General features: G+C 44.9%; 1 long non-coding RNA gene across 1 annotated transcript in view; it reads left to right on the top strand.

Annotated features, from left to right (window-relative positions):
* The first annotated feature begins 1,538 nt into the window (after positions 1-1,538).
* The window catches only part of LOC102242447, a 39,205-nt gene continuing 34,961 nt past the window's right edge, over positions 1,539-5,782 (top strand). The window contains exons 1-2 of the long non-coding RNA XR_001362381.1: positions 1,539-1,553; positions 2,098-2,303. This is a non-coding gene — a long non-coding RNA (uncharacterized LOC102242447). The remainder of the gene's footprint in view (positions 1,554-2,097; positions 2,304-5,782) is intronic.

Here is a 5,782-nt window from a genome sequence, read left to right as displayed (position 1 = left end):
TGCTGGCGCCTAGTCCTCGCTGGCGGCCACGGATGGGCGGGGACGATGGAGCCGTTCAGACCTCGGGAAGAAGAAATCTCCATCTAAGGCGAAGGGGGAGGAGGGAGAAGGCATAAAAGCGCTGGTCAAACCTGCCCCAGCAGCCCGTACGGCCCCGGGAGCAGAGGCCGCCATTCCCAAGCGCCTCGCAGTGCCTGGCACAGCAGGGCTCAATGGTTGGCGACCACCCCTCCGACACTGCCCGAAGCAGAGTTGAACCCGCCGCCCTTCACACGGGCCCTTTCACGCCCCATTCACCCTCCGGCTGTAAGATGACAAAGAAGGCAATGGTTTGGCGGCCGGGAGCCAACTGCTGCCCGCGCGAGGACAGACTCCTCAACCCCCTAGGACTAGGTCCACCACTGCACGGGTCCCACAAAGACCCGGTCCCACTCCCAGGGTCCCCCGCCGCGGGGCGTGGACCTTGAGGCTCATTTCATTGGCTCATTTCATTGGCTCTTCTAATGACGGATGGGATCGTCAGCCAACCGAAGCCTGGAAAAGGCGCATGCGTACACAAAAGATTGAGCCCCTATAGGGTGTGGGGGGAAGCCCGGCGAACCAGTTTGGGCTGGGTCTCACCAAGACCTAGAGAAGGAGGCGCGCATGCGTGGACCTAACCTCTTCTCTGCCCAGTTTGAGGGGCAGGTAGCGCCCTCTGTCTTCCTGGTAAGTCTTCCCGGATGTTTAGCCTCCGTCACCGCTACGTCAGACCTGGTTCTGCCCGGAGGATCCCGAAGGAATCTCTGTCCCTGCCCTGAGGGAGGACACCCCATCCCCTAACTCAGCCAGAGCCCTTAGCTCGGGTCCTTGTGCAGAGATCCCTCTGGGCCAACAATAATAGGAATATTAATTTGAGAACGACACTTCTCAGTTTACCAAGCATTTTGTTGACGTAAGAAACATCCAAATCTGTAGAGAATTTTTATGAGTTTTTTTTTTTTTTTTGAGCCAAACTGATGACATATGCTGGAGGGAAAGATCTCAAATGCTCCAGAGAATAACAGTTTTGCAGCTTTTTAACGCATTTGAAATTAAGAAGGTGAGAGAAAGCAAGGGAGGGGGGGGTTATAAGATAGTTAACAGGGTTACTCCCTTGGAAGGGTATTACTTCCGGCATTTGGAAGGGGTGTTAACCTAGCTGCACAAGAACGATGCACAGGGCTGGACTCAAACCTTTCACTAAAGAGGTTATAGGCCTGGAACGTGGCCGCCCACCACAGCCTGCCCAGTTAGGAATTCATCTCAGATCACAACGGTGGGATTACTTTCCACAGAACGCCTTTCTTCACCCGTATGTTATATCCAATGTCTCAGGAGTTCCTCACAGTTAGGATCAAGAAGGCTCAGACGCTGGAAGGGAGGCTGAGACACTGCCTGTGGGGGTGTAGCCTGGACTGGAACCCAGGCCTCCTAACTCCCCATCCAGTGCTGACAAGCTGCCTCCCTGCTCTCCAAGGAGTTTGTCTAGTTGAGGTGATGACACGACACTTAAAGATACAGGAAAAGTGAAGGTACAGTTTCAGCCCATTTTTTATATAGACATTGAGTGCTAAGGGGAAAGATCACTATGTGCTTTTGTGATCTGAAAAGGCCACGAGAAGAAGATGAAGCGTCAGAGTATATACTTGGATTAGATTAATCTTAGGAACATATTATTGGATGTAAAAAGAAATCCCAGAACGCAAACATTTGAAATAATTTTTGTAAATTTCAAAACAAGCAAAATTAGACAACATATTCTTTAGGTATATATGATAAAACGTTTTAAAAAGAGGAGGAATAATAAATACAAAATTCTTTAGTAGTTACCTTGGAGAGAGGCTGGGGATGGGATGGGGAAGAACAGGTGGATGCTATTGGTAATGTTCTAATTATTGGGTTAAAGGTAAATTTATGGGCAATTTTATTATTTTTATATCACATATAACAATTATCCTTTTGTACGTATAAGATGTAATTTAAAAGATGATAGTGGAGTCACCCCCCACCCCAATTATGTATTACATAATTGGAAACAAGGGAGAAAGCCTTACCTATATCACACTTGGTTTCCAGAACACTTCTACACATATTTTATCAGTTGATCTTCAGAACAACCCTTCAAGATATTATCACCATGTTAGAGATGAAGAAACACAACTGGAAGTTACTGAAGGCCAGTGAACAAAGACAGGAAAGGTGGGAATGCAGAAGGCCAGTGGGGAGCCCTCTGCAGCTAAATCTCCAGTCTACCGAGCACTGTACCTGCAACAGAGAATATGGTCAGTAAACATTTGTTGAGTGGTAAGCGACTGAACTTACTAATTACTTGGGTGTCTCATAGGAAAGCAGCTGTCCTGAGAGTGGTTGAGGACCCTGCACAGTAGCTGGCTGACCATTGTCAGGAACAGGAGTACTATTCTCTCTTTGGGTGAAAGAACCTCTAAGGCTCTAAAGTTTATCAGTGACTGAAGACAAAACCAGTATTAAGATAATAAGGCTCTCTGCCCAGGTAGTAGAAATGGTCACCAAAGAAAGGCCTGGGTAAAAGAGACATTTTGAAGTCAATACGACCTATTGCCAGAATATGTATGAGGTATGCTGTAGTTGTGTGTATTGTTATATGTTGTTGTACGTGTGTTGATGTTCTTTGTGAACGGTGACGCTGAGATGAGCTTGGCGTGCAGGATTAAGTTTAGAGAAGCAGAGGGCTACCGCTAGTCAGGCAAGTAGCAAAGCCCCCAAAGCTCTCATGGCTTTTATTTGGGGAGTACAGCAAATAACAATGGAGTACAGCAAGTGACAATGATTACCAGGCATGCTTTTGAGATCATCAGAGCTAAGTTATACATTACACTATTAATTTCCTGTTATACAAAGACCCTTTCCACCTGCAGCAGTGTACCCTCCCTGGCTTTCCATGCCCTCATGGACTATTTATCACGTCAAGGAAAGTTCTGCCTCTGAACAATAAGTCTTGTGTGCAAGACTTTGTTCTGACGTGGCCTGCTTGCAGGCCCCCGCCTTTTCTTGGTAGAACGTCCTCTTCTAGTTAACTTTTCATTCCACTTGTCCAGCTACATACGTGGCTATTGGATGTTGATCCATCCCAACTGGAAGAATGGTTGTGTGCCTTGGCCGGTGTTGCTCAGTGGTTGGGGCATCAACTCAGATTCGATGCCTGGTCAAATGCATACCTGGGTTGCAGGTTCAATCCCTAGTCCTGGGTTAGGGCACGTGTGGGAGGTAACCAATCGATATGTCTACATCGATGCCTCTCTCTCTCTCTCTCTCTTCCCCTTCCTCTCTTTTACTCTCTCTAAAAAGCAATGGAAAAGTATCCACAGGTGAGGATTAACAAACAAAAAAAGAATGGTTGTGCTACTGACTAGGTAAAACAAGACCGTAGATGGACATTTATTTAGAAATGCCTAGCAGGCAGTTGGCAATACAGGACAGTGCTTGGGAGAAATAGAGCTGACAGTAAACTGAGGTGTAAGAGAAAAGGCACTGGAGTTTCAGTTAGGACTGACTTCTAGACCAGGCCTTGTCTTTCACAGTGTCACTTTGGACATGTCATTTTGGACAAGTCGCTTAATCTGTTGAGACTATTTCCTCATATATTAAAAAACATACACACACAACAAGAATGTGCCAATCTCCTCAAAATCTAGTTAAATCTACTCATATAATAATCAGATATCCATAACTGGAACTTTCTTTTCTTCTGTTGTCTCATATCATGTTCTTTCTCCATTATATGACTTACCACGTGTGCTTTGCACAAAGTAGGAGCTCAGTAGATACGTCTTGAATTGCACAGAATTGTGTGGTGAAATAGAAAAGATCATCATTTAATCTCTCTGAGACCCAAATTTCTTTATTTATAAATTAAGCAAGTTAATCTTTAAAGTTCTTTTGAGTTACAGAATTCTGTTATCCAGCTATGTTCTATGGATTGAGAGGACTGAACTATCTGATCTCTAAATTCCTTTCCAACTCCAATATTCAATGATTTTACAATATTGAGTTGCAAGTAATCTCATAGAAGTGACAGTTGAACAAGTTCTCAAAAAGAAAATGTGTAGAAGAATATTAAGAACAGAAGCAAAAAGAAAAAAGAAAAAAAAAAGAACAGAAGCAAGCCTGGCCGACATGGCTCACTGGTTGAGTGTCCACCTATGAACCAGGCGGTCACGGTTTGATCACCAGTGTGGGTTGTGCAGGAAGCAGTCGATCAATGATTCTCTCTCATCACTGATGTTTCTCTCTCTCTCTCTCTTCTTTCCTCTCTGAAATCGATTTTAAAAAAATAGTAGGCCACGTTCTGTGGGTAAATTTTAGTTTGACTGATTTGAACCAATCAAATAAACATTTGATCCATTCTTTTTTTTAAAATATATTTTATTGATTTTTTACAGAGAGGAAGGGAGAGAGATAGAGAGTTAGAAACATCGATCAGCTGCCTCCTGCACATCTCCTACTGGGGATGTGCCCGCAACCCAGGTACATGCCCTTGACCAGAATCGAACCTGGGACCCTTCAGTCCGCAGGCCGACACTCTATCCACTGAGCCAAACCAGTTTCAGCCATTTGATCCATTCTTGTTAATCCTTCAACTTCTGAATTCCAGGTTCTGTCAGGTGAGGTTCTATGCGATGTTTCTGAAGGAAATTGCCCTGTAGGCAGGAGTCATTCCTGCAAGCTGGAAGAGATCAGAGCTAACTCCAAGAAGAGAGATTATTTTTTTTTAAATATATTTTTATTAATTTTTTTACAGAGAGGAAGGGAGAAGGATAGAGAGTTAGAAACATCGATGAGAGAGAAACATCCATCAGCTGCCTCCTACACATCTCCCACTGGGGATGTGCCCGCAACCAAGGTACATGCCCTTGACCGGAATCAAACCTGGGACCTTTCAGTCAGCAGGCCGACGCTCTATCCACTGAGCTAAACCGGTCAGGGCAAGAGAGATTATTTTTTCCATTGGATTCTGACATAAATAAACTCTGCCTACTTTTACCCCTGTCAGCCTATTCCAAAGAAATAGAGGGAAACCATGTTCCCTGCTTTGGAGACAGACGGATCTGGGTTCAGGGCCTGGCCCCACAATTTACTACTTATATGACTCAGCACAGTTACTTAATCTCTCTGCAGAGTCTCTGTGAGTTTTGAGGGGTCTATACAATGCAAGTAAAGCACTTAGAACAGTGCCTAGCAAAGATTAGAGCTTAATAAATGTTAGTTATTACAGTAATAGAAGGGATACATAAAACCAATTCAAAATGGGTTTTATCTATTTATACTTTAATAAGAATGTGCCCGCCATTCTGTAAATTCACATCAGTGCAGATTAAATGACGCTGCTTGCTTACCTCTCTTCCCAGCCCAGCTCAGCCTCTCCAGCCCCTTTTCTTCCTGTCCTCGCCCCACGGGGGGGGGGGGGGGGGGGGGGGGGGGGGGATGACGACATTGCCATAACCTGGCATGACCACTGGGAGGCGCATTTGTGCCACAGAAGGAGTTCCAACTCTTGCAGGAGTAAAAGTCCCCTGTCTCCAGGCCGCGTATCTCCGGTTTGGAGTATATTGCTCTAGTGCAGTGGTCGGCAAACTCATTGGTCAACAGAGCCAAATATCAACAGTACGACGATTGAAATTTCTTTTGAGAGCCAAATTTTTTAAACTTAAACTATATAGGTAGGTACATTGTTATTAACTTAATTAGGGTACTCCTAAGCTGGCCTTGGCTAAAAACGTCC

The sequence above is a fragment of the Myotis brandtii genome, unplaced genomic scaffold (assembly GCF_000412655.1).
Source record: "Myotis brandtii unplaced genomic scaffold, ASM41265v1 scaffold250, whole genome shotgun sequence".
Classification (NCBI taxonomy): Eukaryota; Metazoa; Chordata; class Mammalia; order Chiroptera; family Vespertilionidae; genus Myotis; species Myotis brandtii.
Note: the sequence above shows the minus strand (reverse complement) of the source record. Positions and strands in the feature narration are given on the sequence as shown.